Genomic DNA, 19011 nt, shown 5'->3' with positions numbered 1-19011 from the left:
ATCGTAACCCAGACTTTGTGTTTATCACTATTAATAAATTTTCCAAAAACCTACCCTATTCTTTTGGAAAATCTTAAATGATATAAGAAAAGCAAACCTGATTAACATGGAAATAATTCCTAGATTTGGAACAAGGAGACTGCTATTCTGGTCCCATGTCTGCCACTCATATATCATGGGACCTTGGGCCAGTGACAAAGCTCTCTGGACAACGATCCTCTTTTGTAAAATGAAATGTTGGACTATGTGATCTCGAAAGGTCCCTCCAGATCTCAAATCACATCTGTTCTGATTTTGTCTTAATTATCCCTCTCACTTTGTCCTGTGATATAGCAGAGGTCCCAACAGGAGCTGGACTGCACATTAGAGTGTAGGCATCTTTGGTAGATGCCAGTAGAAACGTCATGTCCAGTGTGACCAGCTGCAGAACTGCCCCTTTGAGCACTGACAATTACCAGACACCAGCAGCACAGGGACCCTGAGCCAAGGAGGAGGAATGTAAGTGAGGCATGGTGGCCAAGAATAGTATATCTCAGAGAACATCAATGATACCCACTAGAGACCCTGAGAACAGTTGATGAGGAATTTAAGAAAAGGTGTTAATCCTGTACAGCAGAGCCAGGGTATATTAGTTATCTATGGCTGAATAACAAACCATTCCAAACTTAGTGGCTTACCACAACTATTTATATAGCTCACAATTTGGGCTGGGAACAGCGGGTGTTTCTTCTGCTTGTGTTGTATGGGCTCATGATGCATCTGTGTTGAGCTAAAGAGGCTCTGCTTCTATCTATCGGCTGGGCTGTGTGTCCTTTCATCACCCAGTAAGCTAATCTCGGCTTCTTCACATAGAGTGAGCGACAGGAGTCCCCAGAGCACCAAAACACAAGCCCAGTGTGCAAACATTTTTCAAGACTCCTCCTGAGGCATGTTTGCTATGGCCCCACTGGCTAAGGACGTCACATGGCCAACCCAGACATACAGGGCAAGAGCATGGATTCTACCTATCGATAGGATGATTTATTGTGTTACATCCTATGTGTATGAGTGGAAGCAAAGTGGCCATTCACATAACCTATCACACAGAGAAATTCAGCTTTGCACCTGTCAGTATAACGTTATTTTTACTCCCAAGTTCATATTGCCAGGTAAATACGTGAAATATCCTTGCATTTTATTCAGCAGTATATTTTACAGTCAAGTTTCAATGCGAGATGAAATCTGTGAGCCTGAAGATTGAAAATGAATTGGAAAATTTTGTTGTTTTTTGCAAATTGTCAGCTCCACTTAATCTTTTTTTAAGGATTCTGTCCAAAGTTACACATGAAAATGCAAATATAAGGAATTCCTCATGGATGGTTTGCTTCTGTAGAGCATATTATTCCTTCTCTTCCAAGACCCAACCCTCTGAGCCCATGCCTTCAGGCAAGTCACTCAATGACACTTTTAAGGAACTCACAGGGTAAGCACAGCTGATTAGAATATTTAAATTTCTGAAGTGCATGGCTATGAACCGTATATCACTTCTCCCAATCTCCAATGCGTGTTTGGCAATTAAACTGAGCATTATACCTGCTTCATTCAACAGTCACTCACTTAATTTATATTTCTTACCTATTAACTGTGTACTAGGCACTGTGATAAGAGTTTAGATATAACAGAGACAGGAAGGAGGGAGGCAAAGGGGGAGGCAGGGAAGAAATGAACTTGCTTTCCTCTATCTTGTCGTTCAGTGGGATGTAAACCAGTAGCTTTTGCCAGGAATACAGTTCATGAACTATACTTCATTTTCAAAAGTAAGTGAATTTTGCATTTGAAACAACCTCCAATGGATCACTTAATTTTCATGGAGTCTGTCTTCTCTGAAGAAGGTTTAAAAGTGGCTGACTTTCTTCTTTCCATTGTTAAATTGTCACCAAGTTATTTTTTAATCCTGACATTGTCCTCAGGCTACTTCTGAGGACGTTCATTTCTTTGGGCAGTTGAAAAAAATTCTGAGTCAATTTTCTCTTACACAGAACCAGCCTCTCACTTTGACAACACTTCAAAGGAAGCTTGCTTCACTACACAGAACTGGAGCAGTGTGAGGAGTAGCTGAAAACATGAACCAGTGTTATTGTCCCTATTCTTTGGGAAAAAAAAAAAAAAAAGGCTGGACTTCAACAAATCTGAAATGAGCAAAGTCCTCTTTTGGCCTCTGATCCATCCATCCGTCTTTTCAAATGCTCTTCTTGGTGTTTTCCTCTCTATTTTAACTGCCTAAGTTGTGGGGATTTTTTTGTTGTTGCTTTTGTTGTTGTTGTTGCTTTTTTTTAAATAACAGTTTATGGTATTTGTCCCTTCTTGGAAGTTTTCATTTTAATAGGCTACTTTAAAGATCCTGCCTCTCCCTCTTCTCCTCACATACACCACAGCCTTTACAATTAATGAGATTAACTCTGTTAATGAAATTTCAGATAATGTGGTAACAAAGATTTTGGTAGAGCATGCCTATTCTCAAGACAGATCCAATCAACTCAGAAGCCCACAGCAAATGAATTTTACCTAGTTTTGCTAATCAGTTTAAAATTCCTACAGTTTTCCAAGAAAGACATGGCCAATAGGTACTGAAAAGATGTTCAAAATCACTAGTCACCAGGGAAACGCAAATCAAAACCACAATGAGATATCATCTCACACCTATTAGAATGGCTATCATCAAAAAGTCAAGAAATAGCAAATGGTAAGGATGTGGAGAAAAGGGAACCCTTGCAGACTGTTGTTGGGAATCTAACTTGATACAGCCATCATGGAAAGTAGTATGGAGATTCTTCAAAAAATTAAAAATAGAACTACCTTATGACCCAACAATTCCATTTCTGGGTATTTACCCAAAGGAAACTAAAACACTCAGTTGAAAAGGTATATACACAGCAGCATTATTTACAATAGCCAAGACACGGAAACAACCTAAGTGTCCTTCAATAGATGAATGAATAAAGAAAATGTGAAATATTATTGAGTCATAAAAATAAAAAAAATCTTGTCATTTGTGACATGAATGGGCCTTGAGGATATTATGCTAAGTAAAATAATTCAGACAGAAAGACAAATATCATATGATCTAAGTTATATGTGGAATCTTAAAAAGAAAACCAAAAAAACCAAACTCATAGAGAACAGATTGGTGGTTGTCAGAGGTGCAGGGTAGGATGTGGGAAAAATGGGTGAAGAGGGTCAAAACTACAAACTTTCAGTTATAAATAGTCATGAGATACAATGTACATTGTGATGATTATAGATAATAATACTGTATTGTATATTTGAAAGTTGCTAAGAGAAAATCTTAAAAGTTTTCATTAAAAGAATAAAATGTGTAACTGTGGGCTAACAAATGTTAACTAGACTTATTGTGGTGTTCATTTTGCAATATGTACAAATATCCAATTATTATATTGTACACCTAAAAGTAATACGTTATGTCAATTATATCTTAATAAAAATTCTTTTCTTACATCCTCACAGAAAACAAAAATCAATGATAATTTTTTTAAAAATGGAAAGATAATTTTTCTTTCCATTTTAAAATAATAAATAGGGGCAGCGGAAAGAACGCTCAATAAATTTCAGGCAAAATTCTGAAAGTTGTAGATATTATCCTTAGTATCCTATCTTGAGAAACTTGAAAGAAAAACAATTCCCATTTACCACCAGAACATATTCGCATGAAACCCCATGTTATAGTGTGCAAAGTGAGGGAACTATATTTTGTCTACTAATTTGAGTGTGTCAATGGAAATTTACCCACAAAAGAAGATTGAGAATGATTAAAATCATTAGTGATTTAGAAGCACAGGGTGGACTGATATATATGTGAACTTAGATTTGTAAAGGATATTAGGTCCTTAGGATATGGAGATATATATATTGATTTGATATATATATATATATATATATATATATATATATATATATATATATCTTAAGATATATATCTTTGATATATATGTGTGTATATATGTATATATGTATATATATATCGATATATATATAAATATATGTATATCAAGATATATATATATATATATCTTAAGTGATTTGAAATCACAAGGTAGATTGTTGTGTACTGAATTGTTATGACTTCAAATCCATGTTTTGAAATCTGTTTTTAAACAAAGTTGTTTGTGGTTTGAACTTGTTTTGAATAACGAATTTTGATGAAGTTGCTTGGAAGTTGGCTATTAAGACTTTCTTATCAAACTCTCACACCTGGAGCGGAGAGGACCATTACGTCGTCGATACCATAGTAACAGCAGTGGTGTCCATCACGTGATGGACTTTTAAACTTCAGAAGCCAAGATGTTTGACCAGCAACTTGAGAGTGTTCAGTCTGGACAAAGCTATTCTTTGCTGATTTAAGCAGTTTTCCCAAGATCTTCAGACACTTGTTCCTGATGTGGCCAGGCTACTCTTGGTGGGCAGGGCTATTAAACACTGCAACAGTCTCAGGAAGAGAAGGGACATTAGTTCTTGCCTTGATGAGGCTGCTCCTCATAGACAGTGGCACAAGGTGTAGCCACTCACCTTGCCTGCCAACACTGGTGCCATCACCCACTAGAAACGCACCCCAGCAGCAAGGGACCTAAGCAGGCAGCTGATAGTTACAAGGGCTGACTCTATTGAGAACCAGAACTGGTAGAAAGGTACACCTCAACTAAATTTGGACTTTATTTCTTTCATCTCTCATTTGCCTGGAACCATAACATAATTAATCTATCATTGGTTTGGAATACATATGTTATTTCTTTATTGGCTTATTAAGAGATATTATCCTGTATGCTATCGGCTTGTGAAATATTATTATAAATTATAATCACCACAATGAGCCTGTGTTAAATAAATTATTGGCAAATACAGCCTTGGTCTCTGAGCAGAATTTTGCCGTGAACAAAACAGTGTGTAACTGAGCTGGCAATAGCTTCCCCACAGGCAAAGCTGTCTGTGAAGTTTCCCAGACCATCTCCAGATAGGCTATATAAACTCCTGTATCTTGGAATAGCCTGCAGGTAGGAGGAGAAAGGCAAGCAGTTTACGCATGGGCTCTTCCTCTCCTATCTCTCTTTGGTCCAAATCCCCACCATTATGCATGAACTCCCCCACACCCTGAATTGTTACCGGGCTCCTCCAGGAGCACAGGGAAAGGCAGAGCCTCTGAACTCTTGTCAGTGGGTGCTGTGTATGGGGACCCTGAAATGTATGCCAGCAAAAGTGACAGCAGCCTGGGCTTTCACCTATGGAAAGGGACACTCAGGCAGCTCTGGTTGGGAATCTGAAACCCAGGGTGTAGACGGGGATCAGCTGATCTGGAATAGTGAATCAATCGGGTCTGGTATGACTGCAGACCATATGCCATATGAGCCATAAAATTTTTATGTGGCCATAAATTTTGTTAATTCATACTTTTTCTATATCTTATAAGTTCAAAGTTGAGTTTCTGCCCAAGACTCTCTAAAAAGGGGCAAAATCATGTAATATTCAGAAATTTATTTAATAGTTAACTTCCAAGGATGACTGAACTTCAAGCTAAGTACATTCGTTAGAATAGTTTATGTAAAAATCAGGTGTTTTTCAACTTCAATAACAGGAGGTTAAATGTACTTACCAATCTGTAATAATTAACCATCAACCATGACCTCTGTGACTTTGTTTTAAAAAGTTCCCTTATGAAGATTTCATCTGAAAAAATATCCCTTCTGGAAAAAGTTAGTTTGTAACTTTTGTTTGTTAGTTTGTTATTTTTGTAAAATAAATATGTGATTCTATCTGTTTACTTTTAAAGTAAAACACAACATCTCAGTCATCAATAAAAATCACACACACTATATAATTAATGTTCTGTGGGAACAAAATTCTGTCTGTAAGTACATGAATAAAAATTTTGAGACTAGCCATTAGTATCATAGAAGTGAAAAATAACAATATGAAGAAATGATCTTAAATAGGAGTAATTAAAGCAGGAATCAAATGCTATAGACAATATACCAGACCCCTGTGTGGAAGGAGAGGGGTATGGACCCCCACATACGAAAGAGAAATGATAATAAAATTATAACTCATTTAACCAAACCCCTTATTGTATATTTCCATTTTTTCCTAACTTGCTACATTACATTCTAATCAGAATTTTATAATTAAAATGAATCTAAAAATACCTTAAATTGAGACCTATGATAGGTAGTCAAAACCAAAATATTTAATAATTTATTAAGCAGAAATTTAATCATTTATATCCTGTTAGAATAAATCTAATCATTTATATCCTGTGTGAACAGAAGAGTTTAATCAGCTTAGAGGAGTAACTCTCCTACTACTGAGACAGGACCAGGAGAATTTGTTGAAAATATGGATTTATTTAATCAATTCCAATTCAGCAGGTCTGGGTAGACCAGAAATCAGCATTTTATCAAGCTTCCTGATGATTTTAATGCAGCTGGTTGGGGCCACTGTTTGATAAATACTGGCCAAAAGAGAAGTCCAAAGGATCAAAATTTCACAGAGATTCCCCATATACCACCCAAGAACAATGCTGCTCTGTTCCCAGAAATCCCAGACCGCTGGTTCCCAGGGCAGACCCTACAATGAACTATAACCTTGTCTCCTCTTATTCTGATCCATCCCCATTTAGCAAATTTCTTATGATTGGCTTTCCTTGTGGTTTTCCTACAGGGAGAAAATGGACAGCTCTGTCAGCATTGGCATTTGAGGTTGTTTGAATGCCCTTCTCATTGTGAACTAATAAATTGGCACTGAGCTTTTATACATCAGGCTCTCTGGACTCAGTTTGGAAGTGAATCTACTTCCAAAACTTGAATCCTTGTTCAGATGACTGACAAAATTAGACAATTCTCTTAGCTAGGAGGGCGTGAGCCCCTTTCCCACAGTAATGGATATTTGTTATTTTTGCCAGCCTGGCATCCTTTTCCATTTTGGGGGTACAAATTTCCCCTGGGGAATTGCCCTGCTTCTACTTTCTCTCAGATGCCTCCCAAATCTAAACATGCTGTCGTGCGGGAGACCCTGCTCGCTGCGCCATTTGTCATGCAGGGAGGCCTGCGGGGTCTCTGGTCCCGCTCCCCATACACGAACGCAGGATATGGTGAGGCCAAAAAGGAACACCCACGGAGCCATAGGTAGGGGAGTCATACCACTATATTCTCGCTGACGGCACTATACTCTCACTGGAGGCTGGATCCACACTGTCCGCAAACCGCCATCCACACTTGCCAGCCCAGCCACCATCTTCTTGCTAGCCCCCATTCTTCTCTTCTTTCTGCTAGCGTAGCCACAGCAGTTACATTAGTGGCCAATGGCTCACTGGTTACAGCTGATGGCCAACTAGCCACAGCTGATGGCCATGCAATCACAGTTGATGGCCATTTACTACCTGAGCCAGCACCTGTCTATGTGAGGCCGAGAGCCTGGAAACTACTTTCTGGGGCTCTGCCCCCACACATGCCTGTCCATGTAAACTCAAACTTAGAAGTTTCGTTAAAACTCAGCTTTAGAGGTAAAGCTTCGATCTGTTGGTACACGTCATGGAGCTACAAGAGAAAAGTGTGCCTAAGAACAAAGCCATCACGGACAAAAAAACCAAGAGTTACAGACAAAACTACTGAGAGAGAAAGAAAAAGGAACAGTTCTTTAGATATCATTGCTTGGGTCCTGGATACAGACAGTCATACCAGTGGCCTTTGTCTGACATGAACCAACCAATTCCTTTTTTTATTTGAGCCAGTTTAAAATGGATTTGTTTCATTTAATAAAGAAATTGTATTAAATACACCACCTCTATATCTCCACATACAGGGTATATCTTCCATTCAAAAGCAGCAATTAGGTCCAAAGAGCTACCACTCGTTCAGGGGAACATTTAAAAAAATTCATCCTCACAGGAAATAAAGACTAGCTGGACTGCCTGCATGCTAAATCTCCTTCATTTAAAAATAAGATGAACCTAATAATTGTCACTAGAAAATAGTGACACCACAGGCTTAGGACTTTTCTTTTCCAAAGATCATCCCCATGTTGCAACATGAAACAGGAACAAAACCATGAGATGTCTTACAAACCTATGCCATAAAAGTCTTTCCATACTAACTACTTAGGAATATTTCCATAAAAATAGGAATCACCCCTTCAGTGCCCCAAGTAGAAAAGAAAAATTGATGGCCCGATATCATCACAGTCAAGCAACAACCTCAGTTATGAGTATCACCACAGTCAATCAATCACTTCAGTTACGAAAAACAGGGGGGAGGTTACCTGCCACAGGAAAGGCAATGACCAGGTTAACTTCACAGACCTTAATTGCAGACAAAATTATTTTCACCTGCCCTTTTAAAGTTAGGCAATCTTTGCTGCTTATATGCATGACATAATAGGAAAACAATCTCATCATCAGATTGCCGAGAAACCAGTGAAAACATTTTTTTTCCAGAAAAAGTGTGCACTGAATACTTAGCCCTCCAATGTATTAAAGACTTTTGATGCTTTATATAATGGCTCCTACTGTCAGGGTGGGACTGAGTTGCAACATATATCGATATCAGTCATATAAAGCATTGACATTTAGGAACCACCCAGCCTCATGAAATAATTAAACATGGCATAATGTTTATACTCAAAATCTCTTTCCCTGTTGGAAAATAAAGCAAACAAACAAACAAAAACAAACAAACAAAAAACCCCACAACACTAGGAAAAGAGTTAAAAGCTCATCAAAAAGGATAGATATTCAGAAGTGACCACTCATTGCTGTCCTGCTTTCTCCCTAATGGCTGTAAAGCATCCACATTCCATTCTATGCTAAAAAACACTTGACTCTGGAAAACAGCAAGATAAGAACCAAATCTTTGGAGCCAAAGATGAAAGCAGAGCTGTTGCGACCACTTTCTCAGATGTCCAGGGAGAGTATTGTGTTTGGTGGGATGATTGAAAAGGAAAAGGCCAGTCAAGACTAATACCTATTGCATTTATGTTGGAATTGATACTGAGCATATGGCTAAAACCAGAAGGTGAATCTATACTAATGGATAAATTCAGCTTCAGAGTGCAGTATGCAAAAGCATTATCAAAGTAAGATACCTCAGAGTGTTTGTTTTGGTAAAAACCAATAAACATTCAAACAAAAACCACATAATCACATTCTGCACCTTTTCAGATTCCCACAACCTCTTCTTCCTCTCTGTCTCTCTCAGTGAGCACTGCTCCCATGGGCAGGTGCCCCTCCACTTTTGGCCTTGGTTAAAACAACGCATTGTGTAACATGATGCCTGGATTCCTAAGCAGCCACTGAGGAACCAGGAATATGTGGAGTTAGCTTCCCATGGGGTAAAACTTCACCAACAAGAAATACGAGGGAGCTGGGAAGCTAAGCTCCTCTTTCTTTTTCTCTCCCATCAACTACCCTAAGGTGTAGTTCCTCCTTGCTGCACCTTCTGGAAAAGCCCCAAATGCCAAGCGAGCATGCATGCAACAGTGACACAGTGGATCTCAGCCCAACACCTTGTTAAATACTAGCACGTGTGGTAAACATGGCATTACACTGCATCACATCACATTTTCTTTTACCTTGTTCACCCTCATTCCAGGGTAGTACATCCCCAAAAAACTGAGCACTCTAACCATTGTCTTGGGTGCTGCTTTCTAGAGGATGCCAGAGAAGGCATTGTTGAAACCATTTGGTTGACAACAGTGAAATCCTTTTGTTCACTCGCAATAGTAATTGTATTAATAAAGGAGCAATTTCCCTGCAAATATTCAGCGATACGGGTTTGATTTTGCTCTGCCCTTTGATCTGGAGATGACAAATAAAGCATTCCTTATTTACACAAGGTCTTTCAAAATGCCCCCTTTATGTTGTTATTACCAATAAGTGCAAGGAGCATACTTACACACTTGTGCTTCGGCTATACAGTGCTCTATAACACACTACCCAAAATGAAATGACTTAAAGATGTGGGGTGCTTGCCTGCAACCGTTCCGATCCTGGTGGTACCAGCTGGGGTCATTCACTTGGCCAAATTCAGCTGTTAGTTGGGCTGGAGTAGAAGGTCCAAGGAAGCTTCACTCACAAATCTGTCTCGCTGCTCCTTCAGGCAGCGGCTCATTCTCCCCCAGGCAAGCGGAAGCTTCCTCACGGCCTTGCGGACTCAGCAAAGTCCCACACTGAAGCTGGCTTCCGAGAGGGAGGAAGCAATAGCTGCCCATCCTCTTGCAGCCTGAGCTCAAAGCCCCAGAATTCACTTTCTTTGAATGTTATTGTCCAAAGCAAGTCACAGAGGCAGCATGACTTAAGGAACAAGAAGCAGACCCGACCTCTTCATGGGATGAATGGTATTTGTGCATAAAAAGGGAGGTTTATATAGCTGCCATCTTGGAGACGATTTACCGTGGTGATTCCCACCCAGAGTTATCTGCAGATTAGAACCATCTGGAGATCTTTTAAAACGACAAAAGCCCAGGCCTCACCCTAAACCAATTAATTCACAGTAGCTTTGTGGGGTGTAGAATACAGACACCTGTTTCTTGCTTTTTGAAGTTTCCCAGGTGATTCCAATGGGCAGGCAAGTTTGGGAACCCTTGATCTACCACAACTTATGAGAAAGTAGGTTTAGAAAAGCAGAAGGCTCTAACCAGCAGTGCCTCAATTACACTTGCGTACATGTCATTTCACAGTACGCTCAGTGGCCTGTCTTGAAACCCACTATGGGTTTAAAATTTAAGCAAAATACCAATCACTTCACAGCACAATAAAGCTGCCATGATAAGCTAGCCTAGCATGCCTCCTAGGGTGACTAACTTTCCAGTCTGCCTGGAATTTAGTGGTTTCCTGGAACACAGGACTTTCAGTGCTAAAACCAGGATGACCAATCGGTCACCTTAGCATTACCTTACCTTCTTCTGCTAGACTGGTCATGTCCCGATGAGTTTTGTTTCTGAAACACAGTTCCATTGTTTAGACCTGCATTTTCCCAAAAATCAGTGACCTAGGCCAGTGTTGCTCCAAGTGTGTTCTACAGACTTGCAGCATTAGCATCACCTGGGCACTTGTTATAAATGCAAATGTTGGGAAATCCCGACACTGAGTCAGAATCTCTGGGAGTAGGGCCCAGGAGTCTGTGTTTTAAGAAGCACTCATCTGGCCTGCGATGCTTCACCTTAATCTATCTCTACCATCCCACATAAGACAAAATCAGATTTCTGATTCACGTAAACATAGAAAAAGCATAGCAGGGAGAGTCAATCAGTATTAATTCGCCAGAGATGCCTCGACAAAGAGCAGCCAGCATCTTCAGACACATACATGATAATCATCATTTTTGGCTTAGTTTTGGTCAATTATTTATTTGAGGAGCTGTATGAAAAAATTTTACGTCCATAGTAAAGGCTGGAGTCTGGAGTGAGGGGATGTGCTGAGCATAGCTGTCTATAGTCGGCATGGTCTGTCCCTTCCAGAACACATCAAAGCTATCAGTATAAGTCAGGTGGTAAATTTTTCCGCAACCTAGAAGGAAATAATTCTCTACCTTAGAGTTAAGCAGAGAATCAAGCTATGTCTGTGACTGCATGCTTAGCTTTCAAGTTGAATTTATAGTAAAAACCATTTAGGCTTCAGTAATTTAGAAATTATGCTTTGTTGAACTAACTTGGGCTGAAGTTTACCGACGTAGGTATGACAAAGATTTCCTCCAAGCAAATTAATACCCTAAAATTTTAACCACCTTAAAAGAGAAACAGATGTTTTTAAGGACTTACCTGTTTATATTCAACAGATGTTAGTAATTACATATGAGTCTTAGTCATACACGAAAGAAGAGGCTCTAGTGCAAAACACTTTGTTGGTACTATTACTGCATGAACTGGAAATAAAACAAAGGTATTTCTTAAAACATACCTACTGAAATTCAGACTTTTTCCAAATCAGACTAGTCTTCCTGCATACAAAACAAAAATTTTAGCAGGATTTCTTTACCAGTAAATAACATATAACTTGATCCCTAATACACAGAAGCAAATGAAATGTCAAAAGCCCTTTTCAAAGCTCACCTGTGATAAATTTTGGCTTTCATTTCTCATGCATTTCACAAACGTCATATTTAAAGTCAAAGAAAATGACCAGTTAACCAAGATTCCCCCTGCATAAGATAATATAATCAAAGGTACTCTAGTAAAGGTTGGAGATCTGTGGAAGAAGGTGGGTGGCTCCGTCAGTCTTTCTGAACTGCAAGTCAAAATCCACCCCCTACAACCCTGCAGGTCTGCCCCACCCACACATTCCGTGGGCAGCAAAAAGACGTATTTTAATAATATCGTCCACAAACATAAAAAATACAGGAGATTTGAAAAACATGTTTTCAACAACAAAATTACTTTCCCATGTTATAATTACATGAGAAAAAGTCTGTGAGCTTTACTTTCCCTAGATAAATTTCTAAAAACAAAACAAAGCATATTCCTTCTGTCCATAACCATAAGCAGATTTTAACCTCTGATGTATTGTGTATCCGAAGACTTCTATTCCATAAATGACCAACTGCTGTTTAAACATCTCTGAGAAAATGTAAATAAGTAATTCCATTTTTAAGGAGGCGAATGTGACTTCTATATTCTTTCCCTATTCAAGAGAAACATCTAGCAATACTACTGACTGAACAAGCATTGTGAAACTGAGGATGAAAATGTTCTTCTGCCACTTCCCATCTACACAAGCTAAGTTAATCAACCTAGCTTCTCTTTCTGATCCCTTCCCTCTGGGGAAACCCCCTGAACTTCCCTTGGGCTTTGTCTCATAGCCAGTACCAAGATGGAGTCCTGGAGATAAAAGAACTTACACAAAGCCACCTGAATGGAATGAATTGTCAGTTTAAGTCAACAGGGAGCAAAGATCCCAAAGGGAAGCGAAACTTGGCAATCAAATCAAAGCAGGTAGACTCAGAATCAAAAATCGACCCCAGCCCCACAGAGGTGGTGAACTTGACTGATCCCTGAATAAGAACAATGAAAGGACAATGGAAGAGGCTGGAAGACAGATCATGGCAGTGTCCTGCAAGGAGAGTTTGCCTTATTTAAAAGCCTCTGCTCAATGGAATCTTAGATTTCATTCATAAAAGAAGAGTAGTAATCTCTACCTATTTCATAAAGCTGTTATGACAATCACATAAAATAATTTGAAGCGAACATGATCTATACTTTGTGAATATATGTGCAAATACAAGGGACCATCACTACTTCTATGTTCACACCACTCTTTCCAGCACTGGGTTGAGGGACTGGCTTTGGGGTCAGGGGGGCCTGCAGCAGAAGGGAACCCACAAATAGGTATATTGTAATTGTCTATTTATCTGCATCCCTAACTAGACTGTGATTTCCTTGAAAGCAGGGACTGTGTCTTAGTCATCACTGCATCTCTATTTACATATAGTTAAGACATTCAATCACTGCTTATGGAATGTTGAATGAATAAATTCTGAATCCTCACTGTTATTCAGACTCCTGGCTGGTCATGAATTATGTACAGAAATACAATGTGGAGTAATGTGAGAAATGAAACAGCAAATGACCGTGTGCCCAGGAATAGTTTCCCATCTGCCAAAAATGGCCACTACCTTACTGCCAGAGCACTGGTTCCTCAGGATAAGGAGCCTAAATTCTTAGCATTGGAAGCATTCCCTGAAAGGAGGCAATTAAATGCCTTGGAAAATGATAACAGCTAAACTTTACTATGTCCTTATCATATGCCAGGCACTATGCTGAGAAGCTTCACATTATTATCTTATTTAAAACTCACAACAAAATAAGGAGGTTGTGTTATTATCCACATTTTACAGATGAAGAAACTGAGTCTCTGAGAGAAGTTAAGTGATTGCACCAAGCTGTATGTGGTAGAGCTAGAATTGAACTCTAGGTCTATTTTATTCCAAAGCTTACATTCTTAAGTAATACTGTATCCGGCTATACAGAAAAGAGAGGTCCTTGTGTGTTTTTCATTAGTGAGACTAGGATGGTCTCATCTTAACACCATGCAAAAATAGGAGAATGCTTCCTCCTCCCTCCCTCTCTCCCTTTCCCAATTCCTGCATACATACCAAAAGCCAGTCACTGTGCTGGAGCTAGAGGTACACCAGTGAATAGAGACAAGGGGTGGCTATTTGAAGAAAGGAGACACACAGGTAAACAGATGTGAACTGCAATGAGAGGGTGGTTGCTGGGGAACTAGATTTCGGCAGGGTGATAATGTGGCGACAAGAAAGAAGCTTATCAGGCTCGGCATCAGGAGGGTGTTGGGAAGACAAGTGCTGCAGAGGAGACCTAGCAGGATGATGGGATGGGACAGCTGGCCTGACGGCTTCAGTAACCATTTCCTACATGAGATGTCACAAAGGACAACACAGCCTGAGGTGCTGTGGAGTTGGCTGGTAGGAATGCCAGTCCCAAGCTCGTTACCTGGTGATGACCAACTCACTGGCTTCAAAGTGAATCTTACTGCTGCCTTTGTACCAATGCCTCGGATCCTTTCATTCAGCCCCTCGGTCCTGTCTCTTCTTGCTGATTTCTCTCTGTACCAGCACCGACAAGGTCTGCTCGTGGATGACTTCCTGATTTAGCTCAGGGCTCCCTTACGTTCCTTTTCTGACCCTCGGGGCGCTCCTGGCCACTCTGTGTCTTCATAGAGTGTCACGTGTGGGTACCCAGAGTTACTCAGAAAAGCCATTTCTGGCTTCTCTGAATAGCTCTGGGTACCCACATGTGACTGTGGTCCTCAAAACCCTGCTCACATCCTCCTAGGGGACTGGGAGAACCATCAGACTTGCTTCAGCCTCAGGACAGATTGAAAACTACACAGCTTCAACCTTTAGATAATGGCAGGGGCCAGATACTGAGGATATTTCCACAGTTTCCTCTCTAGTTCTTCACATCTGCATTGTTTATGTATTCTTCTGTCATGTAATCAACCAATATTTATTGATAACCTATTCTACTTTACACTCTGCTGGAAATAAAAAAGACAAATAAAATTTATCTATTTCAAAGGAATTCACAATCTGACACTGACAAGTAAGCAGCGGAATTTGAATTATATCATCTACAGGCTCAGAGTTCTACATTTATGTGCCTTGTCCCAAATTCTCCCTCAAGTTTCAGACTTATACTCAGTTCCCTACCTGGCATTTTTATGTGGCTACGTAATATCATTTCAAAATTAATGTATCTAAAATATGATTGTCTTCTCTTCCCATTCTTCTTCTTCTCTGTAACAGCATCAATATTCTCATAGTAAAAAAAAAAAAAATCCAGGAGCCACATTTGATTTCTCTCTTTCTCTATGAATAATCCCTCAATGAGTCCTGTCTATTCTACCTCCAAAAACCTGTCCTAAATCCATCTACTTCTCTTCAAGTCCATTGTCACCACTCTGATGCACAAAGGGCTATTACAGACCAACAGAGCCCTTTGTGCATATGTGAAAAAAGGTGTCCTTCCTCCAGGCCTTCACAGCCCAGCAGCAGGACGAGTGCTGGCAAGTAGAGCATGGGCTGGATTTCAGCCTCCACTTGACCTCCAAGCTGGTGCTCTGTGCAGTAAATAACCTACAGAAGCACAGCTATGTTCCTGCCATCATTTTCTCTCTACTACTGCAGTGGCCTCCTAGGCGCCCCTCCAATAGTCTATTCTCCACATAGCATCCAGAGTGGCCTCTTAAAATCTTAAATCCAATCACTTCACTTCCCTGCTTAAAATTCTTCATTCTTTACCTTGACCTACAATGCCCTACATGATCTGGTCTCAGTCTACCTCTCTGACCTGCTGGCTCACCTTTACTCTGACCACCTTTCTCTTCCTTAAAAACATAAAACATCAAGCTCCCTTCCCTCTGACTGAGGTGTCTTCTTTCCTACATTTCACTTTGGACCATAGTAGATAGAACAGGGTTCGTCTTAATATTTGATTCATCACATACTCTCATCATTGGTCCATGCATGCTCTGCCTTATTTCATTATTTACTAGTTATTTTTAATAATACAATAAGAAAACCTGGCCCTACCAGCCAACAAACAGCTGGGACTTTGCCAATGACTTGCCTCTAACCATGTGGTCCCCTGCTTCTCCCCACCTCAGGTAACCATAAGCACAAATCTCAAATTATCATGCTCTTGCTTTTCTATTTAAATAATGTTGTTGTATCTACATGTATTCCTAAATAGTTGGGTTTTTTATTTTAGTAGTTTTTAGTATTATAAAAATTATCATTCTATATGTAATCTTTTAGAAAATTTTCAGTTAGTGTTATATTGTTAAAATCCAATTACATTGTTGTGTCCCCTATTCATTTTCGACTACTATATAATATTCCTCTGTGTGCCAATATTGCACTATTCATCTACTCACCAGTGATGGGCATTGGAATGTTTTCCAGGTTTTCATTATTGAGAACCAGACTATTATTAATATTCATGTACATGTCTTCTGTTGGACACGTGGAAGAGCTACTAATAAGTATAAATCTAAGAGAGTTGAACTATTAGCTCACAGGTATATAAATGTTTGAATTAGGATATATTGCCCAACTATTTTCCAAAGTCATTATACCAGTTCATATTCCCACCAACGTTAGAAGGTCCTATGAATCCAAAGCTTCTTCAACCACTTGATATTGTCAAACTTTTAAATTGGGGGCCAAGCAAATGGGTGTAAAATGATATTTCCATGTCTTCTTGACTTGCATTTCCATAATTACTTAAGATAGCAACTATCACTTCAGATGTTCACTGGCTATTTCTATTTCCTCTCCTCAATGCTTCAGTGTCTCAGCCTGAATGTTCCCACCACAACGAGAATGTTCCTGACCACTCACCGTGTGAAGGTTGCCAATCTCTAGTGTATTACTCTGCTCTCTCTTCTTTGTGGAGTCTACTACTACCCGAAATTACCTAGTTTATTTGTTGATATATCGTCTATGTCCCTCAACTAAAGTGCAAGAGCCAAGGGCTTTGGTTGCCTTGTTCACTCCTCCGTCTCCAGTGCCTAGAACAGTGCCAAGCTCAGAGCAGATGGATGAATATGTGATGACAGAGATATGTAATGGATTAAGAGTTGTATTCTAAAGTCAGAAGCTCTGAATTTCAATATCAGCTCCTCCACTTACTAGCTGTATAATCATGAACAAATTACTTTAAAAATATGTTCCTGAGTTGCACCACATGTAAAAAAGAGATAATAGTACTCCTTATCTCATGGGGTTGCTATGAGGTTTAGAGTTAATACTAGTAAGTTCTTAGAACACCACCAAAAATATAGCAAGTGACTGATAAATATCAAGTATTATTATCAATGTGTGATTTTTTATTACTACTCCATGGTTTGCAAGCACAAAGCACCAAACTAGCCTGGACCCATTGAGCTTGCTCCTCTCCTACACACTCTATACCACCCTCCTCTCATTCCCACAGCCTCGAGGAAAGTAGAGGGGCATTTGATTTTCCAGAGAATGGTCTGATCATCCCACACAAGAAGTTAAACACAGCACAGAATAGGTGCTCCACAATGCTTGATGAATAAATGATTCATAAACCATCAATGCATACACCCTACAATCCTACGTGATCCATGTAGTCAGGACAATCTCTCCTCTCCCTTTATTCTGGTTCATATTTTCAAAGAGGGGAAAGGGAAATTAGAAAAGGGGATGGCAAAGAACTATAAGTAGACTAGCTAAGGAAAGAGGGGAGCAGAGAACTGAGGCAAGAGAGCAAGGGAGGAAGGGGAAAGAGTTGTGGGGGGATGGGAAATTTCAGATCGTACTGTGGCACTGGCCTCTAGTGTAGAACATTAAAATGCTGAAAATAAGAAAATAAAGGAGTCCCTCCACCAACTACCCACCCGGGGTAATTTCTCTTTCTAAGGTATAAATAGGTGCAGGGAAAAGGTAGACCAGAAAGACAGGTGGAAAAGGGATCAGAGACCCAGGGTGGGGGAGGGGAGAAGGGGAAGCCCAAGGCAAACTTCACCATCTTGCTTGAGGATGGTCCCCGTTAAATCTGTGGCCCCCAGTCAATGTCACCTTAGCTGCGAGCTTACCTTGTTCTGCAACCAGGAGCCCCACTCCATTTGGAGCTTTCCGTGTCCCAACGTGGGAAACGCGGCCTTGATTAAATGCGCCAAGAGGCAAAGCCGAAGTGAGATTCCACTGAGAATTCCGGCAGGTTCACTGGGAGAAACTGTTTCCATTTGAGAAGGATCAGGAGTCCTGGCCACGGACCAGCTGCCTCTCCGGGTGTCAAATTCCGTGACAGCTCACCGCCCAGGAGAGCGCCGTCCCTCCCATCCCCACCCCCCACTCGGGCGCTCCAAGCACCCGCTGGGGAGTCGAGGCGCACGAGGGGGGGGGGGGGTTGGCCAGGGGGCCTGGCAGGGCGAGCCGGGAACCCCCTGCCCACTGGCGGCTGGTCGGGCTCACCTTCGGAGAACCCAGCTCCTACTTGCGGGTTCTTGCTTCAGCACAAATCGTGCTCAATACTGGTGACAGGATGCCCTGCCTGAACTGGGGGACTCCCTCCTTCAACAGTCCTTGGCTGGCATGGACCAGCCGGTCTGCCGGGGCTCAGAAAGCTCAGGGTATTGCAGACCTTGAAGCTGCTGAGGGGTATGCAGCCGCCAAAAATAACCACACACACACACACACACACACACACACACACACACACACACACGCTGTTTCCCCTTGATCGTCCCTCCCTGGGAAAGTAACTGTCCTTAAGCAGCATAACGCAGCATGGGGGAGGGCACCCTGCGCTGAAATATGAAAGCCAACATTATTTCCAAGACCAAATTTGGTGATGGTTTTAACTTTAAGGTTTGAATTTAAGCCGCTTAAAAAAAAAAAAAAAAAAGACAAGGACCAAATTCCCTCGTGTGTGTGTGTGTGTGTGTGTGTGTGTGTGTGTGTGTGTGTGTGTGTGTGTCGAAGTTCA

General features: G+C 40.5%; 1 protein-coding gene across 3 annotated transcripts in view; it reads right to left on the bottom strand.

Moving 5' to 3' along the window:
- KCNN2 (potassium calcium-activated channel subfamily N member 2) overlaps positions 1-18702 on the bottom strand; it is a 384311-nt gene extending 365609 nt beyond the window's left edge. For 2 of the 3 annotated variants that reach the window (XM_074328595.2, XM_019727805.3), the window contains exon 1: positions 18119-18699. The gene's annotated coding sequence lies outside the window, so the exon portion shown is untranslated. Of the gene's footprint in view, positions 1-18118 lie in introns of all 3 variants that reach the window. The other variant, XM_088796671.1, reaches the window with a different exon arrangement.
- Between the last annotated feature and the right edge of the window lie 309 nt (positions 18703-19011).

The sequence above is a fragment of the Rhinolophus sinicus genome, chromosome 3, assembly GCF_057876585.1.
Source record: "Rhinolophus sinicus isolate RSI-liver-muscle chromosome 3, RSI-T2T, whole genome shotgun sequence".
Lineage (NCBI taxonomy): Eukaryota > Metazoa > Chordata > Mammalia > Chiroptera > Rhinolophidae > Rhinolophus > Rhinolophus sinicus.
Note: the sequence above shows the minus strand (reverse complement) of the source record. Positions and strands in the feature narration are given on the sequence as shown.